Source organism: Osmerus mordax, chromosome 11 (assembly GCF_038355195.1).
Source record: "Osmerus mordax isolate fOsmMor3 chromosome 11, fOsmMor3.pri, whole genome shotgun sequence".
In the NCBI taxonomy this organism is placed as follows: Eukaryota; Metazoa; Chordata; class Actinopteri; order Osmeriformes; family Osmeridae; genus Osmerus; species Osmerus mordax.
Genome location: NC_090060.1, coordinates 1,465,412 through 1,484,323, shown reverse-complemented (window position 1 = coordinate 1,484,323; position 18,912 = coordinate 1,465,412). Strand labels below are relative to the sequence as shown.

General features: G+C 47.3%; 8 non-coding genes across 8 annotated transcripts; all 8 read left to right on the top strand.

Moving 5' to 3' along the window:
• Positions 1 to 673: 673 nt before the first annotated feature.
• Positions 674 to 755, top strand: trnas-gcu (transfer RNA serine (anticodon GCU)). Its single transcript has one exon. It is a non-coding gene; the product is annotated as a tRNA-Ser (tRNA).
• A 1,165-nt stretch (positions 756 to 1,920) lies between these two features.
• On the top strand, positions 1,921 to 2,002 carry trnas-gcu (transfer RNA serine (anticodon GCU)). Its single transcript has one exon. It is a non-coding gene; the product is annotated as a tRNA-Ser (tRNA).
• Positions 2,003 to 9,597: 7,595 nt separating this feature from the next.
• Positions 9,598 to 9,679, top strand: trnas-gcu (transfer RNA serine (anticodon GCU)). Its single transcript has one exon. It is a non-coding gene; the product is annotated as a tRNA-Ser (tRNA).
• A 233-nt stretch (positions 9,680 to 9,912) lies between these two features.
• trnas-gcu (transfer RNA serine (anticodon GCU)) lies at positions 9,913 to 9,994 on the top strand. Its single transcript has one exon. It is a non-coding gene; the product is annotated as a tRNA-Ser (tRNA).
• A 1,459-nt stretch (positions 9,995 to 11,453) lies between these two features.
• trnas-gcu (transfer RNA serine (anticodon GCU)) lies at positions 11,454 to 11,535 on the top strand. Its single transcript has one exon. It is a non-coding gene; the product is annotated as a tRNA-Ser (tRNA).
• A 2,379-nt stretch (positions 11,536 to 13,914) lies between these two features.
• trnas-gcu (transfer RNA serine (anticodon GCU)) lies at positions 13,915 to 13,996 on the top strand. Its single transcript has one exon. It is a non-coding gene; the product is annotated as a tRNA-Ser (tRNA).
• Positions 13,997 to 14,229: 233 nt separating this feature from the next.
• Positions 14,230 to 14,311, top strand: trnas-gcu (transfer RNA serine (anticodon GCU)). Its single transcript has one exon. It is a non-coding gene; the product is annotated as a tRNA-Ser (tRNA).
• A 1,459-nt stretch (positions 14,312 to 15,770) lies between these two features.
• On the top strand, positions 15,771 to 15,852 carry trnas-gcu (transfer RNA serine (anticodon GCU)). Its single transcript has one exon. It is a non-coding gene; the product is annotated as a tRNA-Ser (tRNA).
• The last annotated feature ends 3,060 nt before the right edge of the window (positions 15,853 to 18,912 follow it).

Below are 18,912 nucleotides of genomic sequence, written 5' to 3'. Positions count from 1 at the left end.
TTTTGTGAAATGGAAGGTTCTTTCACCACCGTGGGCCCAGTGCTGTAAATGACGAGGTGGCCGAGTGGTTAAGGCGATGGACTGCTAATCCATTGTGCTCTGCACGCGTGTGTTCGAATCTCATCCTCGTCGGCAAGTTATCTTTATGACATGTCCACCTTTGTCAATTGAAATTCTTCTGTCCCTTACTGCTCATATTTAGTGCCCCCCTCCACCACTGCCTTTCCAGAAACTCTTTGATTCCTTCCTCAGCTCCTGACTATATTCCTTTTCACAATTGTGCCTATCGTCACCTGCTTTTCTCCATGTTTTGTGAAATGGAAGGTTCTTTCACCACCGTGGGCCCAGTGCTGTGAATGACGAGGTGGCCGAGTGGTTAAGGCGATGGACTGCTAATGCATTGTGCTCTGCACGTGTGAGTTCGAATCTCATCCTCGTCGGCAAGTTATCTTTATGACATGTCCACCTTTGTCAATTGAAATTCTTCTGTCCCTCAACCCTTACTGCTCATATTTAGTGCCCCCCTCCACCACTGCCTTTCCAGCAACTCTTTGATTCCTTCCTCAGCTCCTGACTATATTCCTTTTCACAATTTTGCCTGTCGTCACCTGCTTTTCTCCATGTTTTGTGAAATGGAAGGTTCTTTCACCACCGTGGGCCAAGTGCTGTAAATGACGAGGTGGCCGAGTGGTTAAGGCGATGGACTGCTAATCCATTGTGCTCTGCACGCGTGAGTTCGAATCTCATCCTCGTCGGCAAGTTATCTTTATGACATGTCCACCTTTGTCAATTGAAATTCTTCTGTCCCTCAACCCTTACTGCTCATATTTAGTGCCCCCCTCCACCACTGCCTTTCCAGAAACTCTTTGATTCCTTCCTCAGCTCCTGACTATATTCCATTTCACAACTGTGCCTATCGTCACCTGCTTTTCTCCATGTTTTGTGAAATGGAAGGTTCTTTCACCACCGTGGGCCCAGTGCTGTAAATGACGAGGTGGCCGAGTGGTTAAGGCGATGGACTGCTAATCCGTTGTGCTCTGCATGCGTGAGTTCGAATCTCATCCTCGTCGGCAAGTTATCTTTATGACATGTCCACCTTTGTCAATTGAAATTCTTCTGTCCCTCAACCCTTACTGCTCATATTTAGTGCCCCCCTCCACCACTGCCTTTCCAGAAACTCTTTGATTCCTTCCTCAGCTCCTGACTATATTCCATTTCACAATTGTGCCTATCGTCACCTGCTTTTCTCCATGTTTTGTGAAATGGAAGGTTCTTTCACCACCGTGGGCCCAGTGCTGTAAATGACGAGGTGGCGGAGTGGTTAAGCCGATGGACTGCTAATCCGTTGTGCTCTGCACGCGTTAGTTCGAATCTCATCCTCGTCGGCAAGTTATCTTTATGACATGTCCACCTTTGTCAATTGAAATTCTTCTGTCCCTCAACCCTTAGTGCCCCCCTCCACCACTGCCTTTCCAGCAACTCTTTGATTCCTTCCTCAGCTCCTGACTATATTCCTTTTCACAATTGTGCCTGTCGTCACCTGCTTTTCTCCATGTTTTGTGAAATGGAAGGTTCTTTCACCACCGTGGGCCCAGTGCTGTAAATGACGAGGTGGCCGAGTGATTAAGGCGATAGACTGCTAATCCATTGTGCTCTGCATGCGTTAGTTCGAATCTCATCCTCGTCGGCAAGTTATCTTTATGACATGTCCACCTTTGTCAATTGAAATTCTTCTGTCCCTCAACCCTTACTGCTCATATTTAGTGCCCCCCTCCACCACTGCCTTTCCAGCAACTCTTTGATTCCTTCCTCAGCTCCTGACTATATTCTTTTTCACAATTGTGCCTGTCGTCACCTGCTTTTCTCCATGTTTTGTGAAATGGAAGGTTCTTTCACCACCGTGGGCCAAGTGCTGTTAATGACGAGGTGGCCGAGTGGTTAAGGCGATGGACTGCTAATCCATTGTGCTCTGCACGCGTGAGTTCGAATCTCATCCTCGTCGGCAAGTTATCTATATGACATGTCCACCTTTGTCAGTTGAAATTCTTCTGTCCCTCAACCCTTAGTGCCCCCCTCCACCACTGCCTTTCCAGCAACTCTTTGATTCCTTCCTCAGCTCCTGACTATATTCCTTTTCACAATTGTGCCTGTCGTCACCTGCTTTTCTCCATGTTTTGTGAAATGGAAGGTTCTTTCAACACCGTGGGCCCAGTGCTGTAAATGACGAGGTGGCCGATTGGTTAAGGCGATGGACTGCCAATCCATTGTGCTCTGCACGCGTGAGTTTGAATCTCATCCTCGTCGGCAAGTTATCTTTATGACATGTCCACCTTTGTCAATTGAAATTCTTCTGTCCCTTACTGCTCATATTTAGTGCCCCCCTCCACCACTGCCTTTCCAGAAACTCTTTGATTCCTTCCTCAGCTCCTGACTATATTCCATTTCACAATTGTGCCTATCGTCACCTGCTTTTCTCCATGTTTTGTGAAATGGAAGGTTCTTTCACCACCGTGGGCCCAGTGCTGTAAATGACGAGGTGGCCGAGTGGTTAAGCCGATGGACTGCTAATCCGTTGTGCTCTGCACGCGTGAGTTCCAATCTCATCCTCGTCGGCAAGTTATCTATATGACATGTCCACCTTTGTCAGTTGAAATTCTTCTGTCCCTCAACCCTTAGTGCCCCCCTCCACCACTGCCTTTCCAGCAACTCTTTGATTCCTTCCTCAGCTCCTGACTATATTCCTTTTCACAATTGTGCCTGTCGTCACCTGCTTTTCTCCATGTTTTGTGAAATGGAAGGTTCTTTCACCACCGTGGGCCCAGTGCTGTAAATGACGAAGTGGCCGAGTGGTTAAGCCGATGGACTGCTAATCCGTTGTGCTCTGCACGCGTGAGTTCGAATCTCATCCTCGTCGGCAAGTTATCTATATGACATGTCCACCTTTGTCAGTTGAAATTCTTCTGTCCCTCAACCCTTAGTGCCCCCCTCCACCACTGCCTTTCCAGCAACTCTTTGATTCCTTCCTCAGCTCCTGACTATATTCCTTTTCACAATTGTGCCTGTCGTCACCTGCTTTTCTCCATGTTTTGTGAAATGGAAGGTTCTTTCAACACCGTGGGCCCAGTGCTGTAAATGACGAGGTGGCCGATTGGTTAAGGCGATGGACTGCTAATCCATTGTGCTCTGCACGCGTGAGTTTGAATCTCATCCTCGTCGGCAAGTTATCTTTATGACATGTCCACCTTTGTCAATTGAAATTCTTCTGTCCCTTACTGCTCATATTTAGTGCCCCCCTCCACCACTGCCTTTCCAGAAACTCTTTGATTCCTTCCTCAGCTCCTGACTATATTCCATTTCACAATTGTGCCTATCGTCACCTGCTTTTCTCCATGTTTTGTGAAATGGAAGGTTCTTTCACCACCGTGGGCCCAGTGCTGTAAATGACGAGGTGGCCGAGTGGTTAAGCCGATGGACTGCTAATCCGTTGTGCTCTGCACCCGTGAGTTCGAATCTCATCCTCGTCGGCAAGTTATCTATATGACATGTCCACCTTTGTCAATTGAAATTCTTCTGTCCCTCAACCCTTACTGCTCATATTTAGTGCCCCCCTCCACCACTGCCTTTCCAGCAACTCTTTGATTCCTTCCTCAGCTCCTGACTATATTCCTTTTCACAATTTTGCCTGTCGTCACCTGCTTTTCTCCATGTTTTATGAAATGGAAGGTTCTTTCACCACCGTGGGCCCCTTGCTGTAAATGACGAGGTGGCCGAGTGATTAAGGCGATGGACTGCTAATCCCTTGTGCTCTGCACGCGTGAGTTCGAATCTCATCCTCGTCGGCAAGTTATCTTTATGACATGTCAATTGAAATTCTTCTGTCCCTCAACCCTTACTGCTCATATTTAGTACCCCCCTCCACCACTGCCTTTCCAGCAACTCTTTGATTCCTTCCTCAGCTCCTGACAATATTCCTTTTCACAATTGTGCCTGTCGTCACCTGCTTTTCTCCATGTTTTTTGAAATGGAAGGTTCTTTCACCACCGTGGGCCCAGTGCTGTAAATGACGAGGTGGCAGAGTGGTTAAGGCGATGGACTGCTAATTCATTGTGCTCTGCAGGCTTGAGTTCGAATCTCATCCTCGTCGGCAAGTTATCTTTATGACATGTCAATTGAAATTCTTCTGTCCCTCAACCCTTACTGCTCATATTTAGTGCCCCCCTCCACCACTGCCTTTCCAGAAACTCTTTGATTCCTTCCTCAGCTCCTGACTATATTCCTTTTCACAATTGTGCCTGTCGTCACCTGCTTTTCTCCATGTTTTGTGAAATGGAAGGTTCTTTCACCACCGAGGGCCTAGAGCTGTAAATGACGAGGTGGCCGAGTGATTAAGGCGATGTACTGCTAATCCTTTGTGCTCTGCACGCGTGAGTTCGAATCTCATCCTCGTCGGCAAGTTATCTTTATGACATGTCCACTTTTGTCAATTGAAATTCTTCTGTCCCTCAACCCTTACTGCTCATATTTAGTGCCCCCCTCCACCACTGCCTTTCCAGCAACTCTTTGATTCCTTCCTCAGCTCCTGACTATATTCCTTTTCACAATTGTGCCTGGTGTCACCTGCTTTTCTCCATGTTTTGTGAAATGGAAGGTTCTTTCACCACCGAGGGCCTAGTGATGTAAATGACGAGGTGGCAGAGTGGTTAAGGAGATGGACTGCTAATCCTTTGTGCTCTGCACGCGTGAGTTCGAATCTCATCCTCGTCGGCAAGTTATCTTTATGACATGTCCACCTTTGTCAATTGAAATTCTTCTGTCCCTCAAACCTTACTGCTCATATTTAGTGCCCCCCTCCACCACTGCCTTTCCAGCAACTCTTTGATTCCTTCCTCAGCTCCTGACTATATTCCATTTCACAATTGTGCCTGTCGTCACCTGCTTTTCTCCATGTTTTGTGAAATGGAAGGTTCTTTCACCACCGTGGGCCCAGTGCTGTAAATGACGAGGTGGCCGAGTGGTTAAGGCGATGGACTGCTAATCCATTGTGCTCTGCATGCGTTAGTTCGAATCTCATCCTCGTCGGCAAGTTATCTTTATGACATGTCCACCTTTGTCAATTGAAATTCTTCTGTCCCTCAACCCTTACTGCTCATATTTAGTGCCCCCCTCCACCACTGCCTTTCCAGCAACTCTTTGATTCCTTCCTCAGCTCCTGACTATATTCCATTTCACAATTGTGCCTATCGTCACCTGCTTTTCTCCATGTTTTGTGAAATGGAAGGTTCTTTCACCACCGTGGGCCCAGTGCTGTAAATGACGAGGTGGCCGAGTGGTTAAGCCGATGGACTGCTAATCCGTTGTGCTCTGCACGCGTGAGTTCCAATCTCATCCTCGTCGGCAAGTTATCTATATGACATGTCCACCTTTGTCAGTTGAAATTCTTCTGTCCCTCAACCCTTAGTGCCCCCCTCCACCACTGCCTTTCCAGCAACTCTTTGATTCCTTCCTCAGCTCCTGACTATATTCCTTTTCACAATTGTGCCTGTCGTCACCTGCTTTTCTCCATGTTTTGTGAAATGGAAGGTTCTTTCACCACCGTGGGCCCAGTGCTGTAAATGACGAAGTGGCCGAGTGGTTAAGCCGATGGACTGCTAATCCGTTGTGCTCTGCACGCGTGAGTTCGAATCTCATCCTCGTCGGCAAGTTATCTTTATGACATGTCCACCTTTGTCAATTGAAATTCTTCTGTCCCTCAACCCTTAGTGCCCCCCTCCACCACTGCCTTTCCAGCAACTCTTTGATTCCTTCCTCAGCTCCTGACTATATTCCTTTTCACAATTGTGCCTGTCGTCACCTGCTTTTCTCCATGTTTTGTGAAATGGAAGGTTCTTTCACCACCGTGGGCCCAGTGCTGTAAATGACGAGGTGGCCGAGTGATTAAGGCGATGGACTGCTAATCCGTTGTGCTCTGCACGCGTGAGTTCCAATCTCATCCTCGTCGGCAAGTTATCTATATGACATGTCCACCTTTGTCAGTTGAAATTCTTCTGTCCCTCAACCCTTAGTGCCCCCCTCCACCACTGCCTTTCCAGCAACTCTTTGATTCCTTCCTCAGCTCCTGACTATATTCCTTTTCACAATTGTGCCTGTCGTCACCTGCTTTTCTCCATGTTTTGTGAAATGGAAGGTTCTTTCAACACCGTGGGCCCAGTGCTGTAAATGACGAGGTGGCCGATTGGTTAAGGCGATGGACTGCTAATCCATTGTGCTCTGCACGCGTGAGTTTGAATCTCATCCTCGTCGGCAAGTTATCTTTATGACATGTCCACCTTTGTCAATTGAAATTCTTCTGTCCCTTACTGCTCATATTTAGTGCCCCCCTCCACCACTGCCTTTCCAGAAACTCTTTGATTCCTTCCTCAGCTCCTGACTATATTCCATTTCACAATTGTGCCTATCGTCACCTGCTTTTCTCCATGTTTTGTGAAATGGAAGGTTCTTTCACCACCGTGGGCCCAGTGCTGTAAATGACGAGGTGGCCGAGTGGTTAAGCCGATGGACTGCTAATCCGTTGTGCTCTGCACCCGTGAGTTCGAATCTCATCCTCGTCGGCAAGTTATCTATATGACATGTCCACCTTTGTCAATTGAAATTCTTCTGTCCCTCAACCCTTACTGCTCATATTTAGTGCCCCCCTCCACCACTGCCTTTCCAGCAACTCTTTGATTCCTTCCTCAGCTCCTGACTATATTCCTTTTCACAATTTTGCCTGTCGTCACCTGCTTTTCTCCATGTTTTATGAAATGGAAGGTTCTTTCACCACCGTGGGCCCCTTGCTGTAAATGACGAGGTGGCCGAGTGATTAAGGCGATGGACTGCTAATCCCTTGTGCTCTGCACGCGTGAGTTCGAATCTCATCCTCGTCGGCAAGTTATCTTTATGACATGTCAATTGAAATTCTTCTGTCCCTCAACCCTTACTGCTCATATTTAGTACCCCCCTCCACCACTGCCTTTCCAGCAACTCTTTGATTCCTTCCTCAGCTCCTGACAATATTCCTTTTCACAATTGTGCCTGTCGTCACCTGCTTTTCTCCATGTTTTTTGAAATGGAAGGTTCTTTCACCACCGTGGGCCCAGTGCTGTAAATGACGAGGTGGCAGAGTGGTTAAGGCGATGGACTGCTAATTCATTGTGCTCTGCAGGCTTGAGTTCGAATCTCATCCTCGTCGGCAAGTTATCTTTATGACATGTCAATTGAAATTCTTCTGTCCCTCAACCCTTACTGCTCATATTTAGTGCCCCCCTCCACCACTGCCTTTCCAGAAACTCTTTGATTCCTTCCTCAGCTCCTGACTATATTCCTTTTCACAATTGTGCCTGTCGTCACCTGCTTTTCTCCATGTTTTGTGAAATGGAAGGTTCTTTCACCACCGAGGGCCTAGAGCTGTAAATGACGAGGTGGCCGAGTGATTAAGGCGATGTACTGCTAATCCTTTGTGCTCTGCACGCGTGAGTTCGAATCTCATCCTCGTCGGCAAGTTATCTTTATGACATGTCCACTTTTGTCAATTGAAATTCTTCTGTCCCTCAACCCTTACTGCTCATATTTAGTGCCCCCCTCCACCACTGCCTTTCCAGCAACTCTTTGATTCCTTCCTCAGCTCCTGACTATATTCCTTTTCACAATTGTGCCTGGTGTCACCTGCTTTTCTCCATGTTTTGTGAAATGGAAGGTTCTTTCACCACCGAGGGCCTAGTGATGTAAATGACGAGGTGGCAGAGTGGTTAAGGAGATGGACTGCTAATCCTTTGTGCTCTGCACGCGTGAGTTCGAATCTCATCCTCGTCGGCAAGTTATCTTTATGACATGTCCACCTTTGTCAATTGAAATTCTTCTGTCCCTCAAACCTTACTGCTCATATTTAGTGCCCCCCTCCACCACTGCCTTTCCAGCAACTCTTTGATTCCTTCCTCAGCTCCTGACTATATTCCATTTCACAATTGTGCCTGTCGTCACCTGCTTTTCTCCATGTTTTGTGAAATGGAAGGTTCTTTCACCACCGTGGGCCCAGTGCTGTAAATGACGAGGTGGCCGAGTGGTTAAGGCGATGGACTGCTAATCCATTGTGCTCTGCATGCGTTAGTTCGAATCTCATCCTCGTCGGCAAGTTATCTTTATGACATGTCCACCTTTGTCAATTGAAATTCTTCTGTCCCTCAACCCTTAGTGCCCCCCTCCACCACTGCCTTTCCAGCAACTCTTTGATTCCTTCCTCAGCTCCTGACTATATTCCTTTTCACAATTGTGCCTGTCGTCACCTGCTTTTCTCCATGTTTTGTGAAATGGAAGGTTCTTTCACCACCGTGGGCCCAGTGCTGTAAATGACGAGGTGGCCGAGTGATTAAGGCGATGGACTGCTAATCCATTGTGTTCTGCATGCGTGAGTTCGAATCTCATCCTCGTCGGCAAATTATCTTTATGACATGTCCACCTTTGTCAATTGAAATTCTTCTGTCCCTCAACCCTTAGTGCCCCCCTCCACCACTGCCTTTCCAGCAACTCTTTGATTCCTTCCTCAGCTCCTGACTATATTCCTTTTCACAATTGTGCCTGGTGTCACCTGCTTTTCTCCATGTTTTGTGGAATGGAAGGTTCTTTCACCACCGAGGGCCTAGTGATGTAAATGACGAGGTGGCCGAGTGGTTAAGGCGATGGACTGCTAATCCATTGTGCTCTGCACGCGTGAGTTTGAATCTCATCCTCGTCGGCAAGTTATCTTTATGACATGTCCACCTTTGTCAATTGAAATTCTTCTGTCCCTTACTGCTCATATTTAGTGCCCCCCTCCACCACTGCCTTTCCAGAAACTCTTTGATTCCTTCCTCAGCTCCTGACTATATTCCATTTCACAATTGTGCCTATCGTCACCTGCTTTTCTCCATGTTTTGTGAAATGGAAGGTTCTTTCACCACCGTGGGCCCAGTGCTGTAAATGATGAGGTGGCCGAGTGGTTAAGGCGATGGACTGCTAATCCATTGTGCTCTGCATGCGTGAGTTCGAATCTCATCCTCGTCGCCAAGTTATCTTTATGACATGTCCACCTTTGTCAATTGAAATTCTTCTGTCCCTCAACCCTTAGTGCCCCCCTCCACCACTGCCTTTCCAGCAACTCTTTGATTCCTTCCTCAGCTCCTGACTATATTCTTTTTCACAATTGTGCCTGTCGTCACCTGCTTTTCTCCATGTTTTGTGAAATGGAAGGTTCTTTCACCAGCGTGGGCCCAGTGCTGTAAATGACGAGGTGGCCGAGTGGTTAAGGCGATGGACTGCTAATCCATTGTGCTCTGCATGCGTTAGTTCGAATCTCATCCTCGTCGGCAAGTTATCTTTATGACATGTCCACCTTTGTCAATTGAAATTCTTCTGTCCCTCAACCCTTAGTGCCCCCCTCCACCACTGCCTTTCCAGAAACTCTTTGATTCCTTCCTCAGCTCCTGACTATATTCCTTTTCACAATTGTGCCTGTCGTCACCTGCTTTTCTCCATGTTTTGTGAAATGGAAGGTTCTTTCACCACCGTGGGCCCAGTGCTGTAAATGACGAGGTGGCCGAGTGGTTAAGGCGATGGACTGCTAATCCATTGTGCTCTGCACGCGTGAGTTCGAATCTCATCCTCGTCGGCAAGTTATCTTTACGACATGTCCACCTTTGTCAATTGAAATTCTTCTGTCCCTCAACCCTTACTGCTCATATTTAGTGCCCCCCTCCACCACTGCCTTTCCAGAAACTCTTTGATTCCTTCCTCAGCTCCTGACTATATTCCATTTCACAATTGTGCCTATCGTCACCTGCTTTTCTCCATGTTTTGTGAAATGGAAGGTTCTTTCACCACCGTGGGCTTAGTTCTGTGAATGACGAGGTGGCCGAGTGGTTAAGGCGATGGACTGCTAATCCATTGTGCTCTGCACGCGTGAGTTCGAATCTCATCCTCGTCGGCAAGTTATCTTTATGACATGTCCACCTTTGTCAATTGAAATTCTTCTGTCCCTCAACCCTTACTGCTCATATTTAGTGCCCCCCTCCACCACTGCCTTTCCAGCAACTCTTTGATTCCTTCCTCAGCTCCTGACTATATTCCTTTTCACAATTGTGCCTGTCGTCACCTGCTTTTCTCCATGTTTTGTGAAATGGAAGGTTCTTTCAACACCGTGGGCCCAGTGCTTTAAATGACGAGGTGGCCGATTGGTTAAGGCGATGGACTGCTAATCCGTTGTGCTCTGCACGCGTGAGTTTGAATCTCATCCTCTTCGGCAAGTTATCTTTATGACATGTCCACCTTTGTCAATTGAAATTCTTCTGTCCCTTACTGCTCATATTTAGTGCCCCCCTCCACCACTGCCTTTCCAGAAACTCTTTGATTCCTTCTTCAGCTCCTGACTATATTCCATTTCACAATTGTGCCTATCGTCACCTGCTTTTCTCCATGTTTTGTGGAATGGAAGGTTCTTTCACCACCGAGGGCCTAGTGATGTAAATGACGAGGTGGCCGAGTGGTTAAGGCGATGGACTGCTAATCCATTGTGCTCTGCACGCGTGAGTTTGAATCTCATCCTCGTCGGCAAGTTATCTTTATGACATGTCCACCTTTGTCAATTGAAATTCTTCTGTCCCTTACTGCTCATATTTAGTGCCCCCCTCCACCACTGCCTTTCCAGAAACTCTTTGATTCCTTCCTCAGCTCCTGACTATATTCCATTTCACAATTGTGCCTATCGTCACCTGCTTTTCTCCATGTTTTGTGAAATGGAAGGTTCTTTCCCCACCGTGGGCCCAGTGCTGTAAATGACGAGGTGGCCGAGTGATTAAGGCGATGGACTGCTAATCCATTGTGTTCTGCATGCGTGAGTTCGAATCTCATCCTCGTCGGCAAATTATCTTTATGACATGTCCACCTTTGTCAATTGAAATTCTTCTGTCCCTCAACCCTTAGTGCCCCCCTCCACCACTGCCTTTCCAGCAACTCTTTGATTCCTTCCTCAGCTCCTGACTATATTCCTTTTCACAATTGTGCCTGGTGTCACCTGCTTTTCTCCATGTTTTGTGGAATGGAAGGTTCTTTCACCACCGAGGGCCTAGTGATGTAAATGACGAGGTGGCCGAGTGGTTAAGGCGATGGACTGCTAATCCATTGTGCTCTGCACGCGTGAGTTTGAATCTCATCCTCGTCGGCAAGTTATCTTTATGACATGTCCACCTTTGTCAATTGAAATTCTTCTGTCCCTTACTGCTCATATTTAGTGCCCCCCTCCACCACTGCCTTTCCAGAAACTCTTTGATTCCTTCCTCAGCTCCTGACTATATTCCATTTCACAATTGTGCCTATCGTCACCTGCTTTTCTCCATGTTTTGTGAAATGGAAGGTTCTTTCCCCACCGTGGGCCCAGTGCTGTAAATGACGAGGTGGCCGAGTGGTTAAGGCGATGGACTGCTAATCCATTGTGCTCTGCACGCGTGAGTTCGAATCTCATCCTCGTCGGCAAGTTATCTTTATGACATGTCCACCTTTGTCAATTGAAATTCTTCTGTCCCTCAACCCTTACTGCTCATATTTAGTGCCCCCCTCCACCACTGCCTTTCCAGCAACTCTTTGATTCCTTCCTCAGCTCCTGACTATATTCCTTTTCACAATTGTGCCTGTCGTCACCTGCTTTTCTCCATGTTTTGTGAAATGGAAGGTTCTTTCAACACCGTGGGCCCAGTGCTTTAAATGACGAGGTGGCCGATTGGTTAAGGCGATGGACTGCTAATCCGTTGTGCTCTGCACGCGTGAGTTTGAATCTCATCCTCTTCGGCAAGTTATCTTTATGACATGTCCACCTTTGTCAATTGAAATTCTTCTGTCCCTTACTGCTCATATTTAGTGCCCCCCTCCACCACTGCCTTTCCAGAAACTCTTTGATTCCTTCTTCAGCTCCTGACTATATTCCATTTCACAATTGTGCCTATCGTCACCTGCTTTTCTCCATGTTTTGTGAAATGGAAGGTTCTTTCACCACCGTGGGCCCAGTGCTGTAAATGACGAGGTGGCGGAGTGGTTAAGCCGATGGACTGCTAATCCGTTGTGCTCTGCACGCGTGAGTTCGAATCTCATCCTCGTCGGCAAGTTATCTATATGACATGTCCACCTTTGTCAGTTGAAATTCTTCTGTCCCTCAACCCTTAGTGCCCCCCTCCACCACTGCCTTTCCAGCAACTCTTTGATTCCTTCCTCAGCTCCTGACTATATTCCTTTTCACAATTGTGCCTGGTGTCACCTGCTTTTCTCCATGTTTTGTGAAATGGAAGGTTCTTTCACCACCGAGGGCCTAGTGATGTAAATGACGAGGTGGCCGAGTGGTTAAGGAGATGGACTGCTAATCCTTTGTGCTCTGCACGCGTGAGTTCGAATCTCATCCTCGTCGGCAAGTTATCTTTATGACATGTCCACCTTTGTCAATTGAAATTCTTCTGTCCCTCAAACCTTACTGCTCATATTTAGTGCCCCCCTCCACCACTGCCCTTCCAGAAACTCTTTGATTCCTTCCTCAGCTCCTGACTATATTCCTTTTCACAATTGTGCCTGGTGTCACCTGCTTTTCTCCATGTTTTGTGAAATGGAAGGTTCTTTCACCACCGTGGGCCCAGTGCTGTAAATGACGAGGTGGCCGAGTGATTAAGGCGATGGACTGCTAATCCATTGTGCTCTGCATGCGTGAGTTCGAATCTCATCCTCGTCGGCAAATTATCTTTATGACATGTCCACCTTTGTCAATTGAAATTCTTCTGTCCCTCAACCCTTAGTGCCCCCCTCCACCACTGCCTTTCCAGCAACTCTTTGATTCCTTCCTCAGCTCCTGACTATATTCCTTTTCACAATTGTGCCTGGTGTCACCTGCTTTTCTCCATGTTTTGTGGAATGGAAGGTTCTTTCACCACCGAGGGCCTAGTGATGTAAATGACGAGGTGGCCGAGTGGTTAAGGAGATGGACTGCTAATCCTTTGTGCTCTGCGCGCGTGAGTTCGAATCTCATACTCGTCGGCAAGTTATCTTTATGACATGTCCACCTTTTTCAATTGAAATTCTTTTGTCCCTCAACCCTTACTGCTCATATTTAGTGCCCCCCTCCACCACTGCCTTTCCAGCAACTCTTTGATTCCTTCCTCAGCTCCTGACTATATTCCATTTCACAATTGTGCCTGTCGTCACCTGCTTTTCTCCATGTTTTGTGAAATGGAAGGTTCTTTCACCACCGTGGGCCCAGTGTTGTAAATGACGAGGTGGCCGAGTGGTTAAGGCGATGGACTGCTAATCCATTGTGCTCTGCATGCGTTAGTTCGAATCTCATCCTCGTCGGCAAGTTATCTTTATGACATGTCCACCTTTGTCAATTGAAATTCTTCTGTCCCTCAACCCTTAGTGCCCCCCTCCACCACTGCCTTTCCAGCAACTCTTTGATTCCTTCCTCAGCTCCTGACTATATTCCTTTTCACAATTGTGCCTGGTGTCACCTGCTTTTCTCCATGTTTTGTGAAATGGAAGGTTCTTTCACCAGCGTGGGCCCAGTGCTGTAAATGACGAGGTGGCCGAGTGGTTAAGGCGATGGACTGCTAATCCATTGTGCTCTGCATGCGTTAGTTCGAATCTCATCCTCGTCGGCAAGTTATCTTTATGACATGTCCACCTTTGTCAATTGAAATTCTTCTGTCCCTCAACCCTTAGTGCCCCCCTCCACCACTGCCTTTCCAGAAACTCTTTGATTCCTTCCTCAGCTCCTGACTATATTCCTTTTCACAATTGTGCCTGTCGTCACCTGCTTTTCTCCATGTTTTGTGAAATGGAAGGTTCTTTCACCACCGTGGGCCCAGTGCTGTAAATGACGAGGTGGCCGAGTGGTTAAGGCGATGGACTGCTAATCCATTGTGCTCTGCACGCGTGAGTTCGAATCTCATCCTCGTCGGCAAGTTATCTTTACGACATGTCCACCTTTGTCAATTGAAATTCTTCTGTCCCTCAACCCTTACTGCTCATATTTAGTGCCCCCCTCCACCACTGCCTTTCCAGAAACTCTTTGATTCCTTCCTCAGCTCCTGACTATATTCCATTTCACAATTGTGCCTATCGTCACCTGCTTTTCTCCATGTTTTGTGAAATGGAAGGTTCTTTCACCACCGTGGGCTTAGTTCTGTGAATGACGAGGTGGCCGAGTGGTTAAGGCGATGGACTGCTAATCCATTGTGCTCTGCACGCGTGAGTTCGAATCTCATCCTCGTCGGCAAGTTATCTTTATGACATGTCCACCTTTGTCAATTGAAATTCTTCTGTCCCTCAACCCTTACTGCTCATATTTAGTGCCCCCCTCCACCACTGCCTTTCCAGCAACTCTTTGATTCCTTCCTCAGCTCCTGACTATATTCCTTTTCACAATTGTGCCTGTCGTCACCTGCTTTTCTCCATGTTTTGTGAAATGGAAGGTTCTTTCAACACCGTGGGCCCAGTGCTTTAAATGACGAGGTGGCCGATTGGTTAAGGCGATGGACTGCTAATCCGTTGTGCTCTGCACGCGTGAGTTTGAATCTCATCCTCTTCGGCAAGTTATCTTTATGACATGTCCACCTTTGTCAATTGAAATTCTTCTGTCCCTTACTGCTCATATTTAGTGCCCCCCTCCACCACTGCCTTTCCAGAAACTCTTTGATTCCTTCTTCAGCTCCTGACTATATTCCATTTCACAATTGTGCCTATCGTCACCTGCTTTTCTCCATGTTTTGTGGAATGGAAGGTTCTTTCACCACCGAGGGCCTAGTGATGTAAATGACGAGGTGGCCGAGTGGTTAAGGCGATGGACTGCTAATCCATTGTGCTCTGCACGCGTGAGTTTGAATCTCATCCTCGTCGGCAAGTTATCTTTATGACATGTCCACCTTTGTCAATTGAAATTCTTCTGTCCCTTACTGCTCATATTTAGTGCCCCCCTCCACCACTGCCTTTCCAGAAACTCTTTGATTCCTTCCTCAGCTCCTGACTATATTCCATTTCACAATTGTGCCTATCGTCACCTGCTTTTCTCCATGTTTTGTGAAATGGAAGGTTCTTTCCCCACCGTGGGCCCAGTGCTGTAAATGACGAGGTGGCCGAGTGATTAAGGCGATGGACTGCTAATCCATTGTGTTCTGCATGCGTGAGTTCGAATCTCATCCTCGTCGGCAAATTATCTTTATGACATGTCCACCTTTGTCAATTGAAATTCTTCTGTCCCTCAACCCTTAGTGCCCCCCTCCACCACTGCCTTTCCAGCAACTCTTTGATTCCTTCCTCAGCTCCTGACTATATTCCTTTTCACAATTGTGCCTGGTGTCACCTGCTTTTCTCCATGTTTTGTGGAATGGAAGGTTCTTTCACCACCGAGGGCCTAGTGATGTAAATGACGAGGTGGCCGAGTGGTTAAGGCGATGGACTGCTAATCCATTGTGCTCTGCACGCGTGAGTTTGAATCTCATCCTCGTCGGCAAGTTATCTTTATGACATGTCCACCTTTGTCAATTGAAATTCTTCTGTCCCTTACTGCTCATATTTAGTGCCCCCCTCCACCACTGCCTTTCCAGAAACTCTTTGATTCCTTCCTCAGCTCCTGACTATATTCCATTTCACAATTGTGCCTATCGTCACCTGCTTTTCTCCATGTTTTGTGAAATGGAAGGTTCTTTCCCCACCGTGGGCCCAGTGCTGTAAATGACGAGGTGGCCGAGTGGTTAAGGCGATGGACTGCTAATCCATTGTGCTCTGCACGCGTGAGTTCGAATCTCATCCTCGTCGGCAAGTTATCTTTATGACATGTCCACCTTTGTCAATTGAAATTCTTCTGTCCCTCAACCCTTACTGCTCATATTTAGTGCCCCCCTCCACCACTGCCTTTCCAGCAACTCTTTGATTCCTTCCTCAGCTCCTGACTATATTCCTTTTCACAATTGTGCCTGTCGTCACCTGCTTTTCTCCATGTTTTGTGAAATGGAAGGTTCTTTCAACACCGTGGGCCCAGTGCTTTAAATGACGAGGTGGCCGATTGGTTAAGGCGATGGACTGCTAATCCGTTGTGCTCTGCACGCGTGAGTTTGAATCTCATCCTCTTCGGCAAGTTATCTTTATGACATGTCCACCTTTGTCAATTGAAATTCTTCTGTCCCTTACTGCTCATATTTAGTGCCCCCCTCCACCACTGCCTTTCCAGAAACTCTTTGATTCCTTCTTCAGCTCCTGACTATATTCCATTTCACAATTGTGCCTATCGTCACCTGCTTTTCTCCATGTTTTGTGAAATGGAAGGTTCTTTCACCACCGTGGGCCCAGTGCTGTAAATGACGAGGTGGCGGAGTGGTTAAGCCGATGGACTGCTAATCCGTTGTGCTCTGCACGCGTGAGTTCGAATCTCATCCTCGTCGGCAAGTTATCTATATGACATGTCCACCTTTGTCAGTTGAAATTCTTCTGTCCCTCAACCCTTAGTGCCCCCCTCCACCACTGCCTTTCCAGCAACTCTTTGATTCCTTCCTCAGCTCCTGACTATATTCCTTTTCACAATTGTGCCTGGTGTCACCTGCTTTTCTCCATGTTTTGTGAAATGGAAGGTTCTTTCACCACCGAGGGCCTAGTGATGTAAATGACGAGGTGGCCGAGTGGTTAAGGAGATTGTGCTCTGCACGCGTGAGTTCGAATCTCATCCTCGTCGGCAAGTTATCTTTATGACATGTCCACCTTTGTCAATTGAAATTCTTCTGTCCCTCAAACCTTACTGCTCATATTTAGTGCCCCCCTCCACCACTGCCCTTCCAGAAACTCTTTGATTCCTTCCTCAGCTCCTGACTATATTCCTTTTCACAATTGTGCCTGGTGTCACCTGCTTTTCTCCATGTTTTGTGAAATGGAAGGTTCTTTCACCACCGTGGGCCCAGTGCTGTAAATGACGAGGTGGCCGAGTGATTAAGGCGATGGACTGCTAATCCATTGTGCTCTGCATGCGTGAGTTCGAATCTCATCCTCGTCGGCAAATTATCTTTATGACATGTCCACCTTTGTCAATTGAAATTCTTCTGTCCCTCAACCCTTAGTGCCCCCCTCCACCACTGCCTTTCCAGCAACTCTTTGATTCCTTCCTCAGCTCCTGACTATATTCCTTTTCACAATTGTGCCTGGTGTCACCTGCTTTTCTCCATGTTTTGTGGAATGGAAGGTTCTTTCACCACCGAGGGCCTAGTGATGTAAATGACGAGGTGGCCGAGTGGTTAAGGAGATGGACTGCTAATCCTTTGTGCTCTGCGCGCGTGAGTTCGAATCTCATACTCGTCGGCAAGTTATCTTTATGACATGTCCACCTTTTTCAATTGAAATTCTTTTGTCCCTCAACCCTTACTGCTCATATTTAGTGCCCCCCTCCACCACTGCCTTTCCAGCAACTCTTTGATTCCTTCCTCAGCTCCTGACTATATTCCATTTCACAATTGTGCCTGTCGTCACCTGCTTTTCTCCATGTTTTGTGAAATGGAAGGTTCTTTCACCACCGTGGGCCCAGTGTTGTAAATGACGAGGTGGCCGAGTGGTTAAGGCGATGGACTGCTAATCCATTGTGCTCTGCATGCGTTAGTTCGAATCTCATCCTCGTCGGCAAGTTATCTTTATGACATGTCCACCTTTGTCAATTGAAATTCTTCTGTCCCTCAACCCTTAGTGCCCCCCTCCACCACTGCCTTTCCAGCAACTCTTTGATTCCTTCCTCAGCTCCTGACTATATTCCTTTTCACAATTGTGCCTGGTGTCACCTGCTTTTCTCCATGTTTTGTGGAATGGAAGGTTCTTTCACCACCGTGGGCCCAGTGCTGTAAATGACGAGGTGGCCGAGTGGTTAAGCCGATGGACTGCTAATCCGTTGTGCTCTGCACCCGTGAGTTCGAATCTCATCCTTGTCGGCAAGTTATCTATATGACATGTCCACCTTTGTCAATTGAAATTCTTCTGTCCCTCAACCCTTACTGCTCATATTTAGTGCCCCCCTCCACCACTGCCTTTCCAGCAACTCTTTGATTCCTTCCTCAGCTCCTGACTATATTCCTTTTCACAATTGTGCCTGTCGTCACCTGCTTTTCTCCATGTTTTGTGAAATGGAAGGTTCTTTCAACACCGTGGGCCCAGTGCTTTAAATGACGAGGTGGCCGATTGGTTAAGGCGATGGACTGCTAATCCGTTGTGCTCTGCACGCGTGAGTTTGAATCTCATCCTCTTCGGCAAGTTATCTTTATGACATGTCCACCTTTGTCAATTGAAATTCTTCTGTCCCTTACTGCTCATATTTAGTGCCCCCCTCCACCACTGCCTTTCCAGAAACTCTTTGATTCCTTCTTCAGCTCCTGACTATATTCCATTTCACAATTGTGCCTATCGTCACCTGCTTTTCTCCATGTTTTGTGAAATGGAAGGTTCTTTCACCACCGTGGGCCCAGTGCTGTAAATGACGAGGTGGCGGAGTGGTTAAGCCGATGGACTGCTAATCCGTTGTGCTCTGCATGCGTGAGTTCGAATCTCATCCTCGTCGGCAAGTTATCTATATGACATGTCCACCTTTGTCAGTTGAAATTCTTCTGTCCCTCAACCCTTAGTGCCCCCCTCCACCACTGCCTTTCCAGCAACTCTTTGATTCCTTCCTCAGCTCCTGACTATATTCCTTTTCACAATTGTGCCTGGTGTCACCTGCTTTTCTCCATGTTTTGTGAAATGGAAGGTTCTTTCACCACCGAGGGCCTAGTGATGTAAATGACGAGGTGGCCGAGTGGTTAAGGAGATGGACTGCTAATCCTTTGTGCTCTGCACGCGTGAGTTCGAATCTCA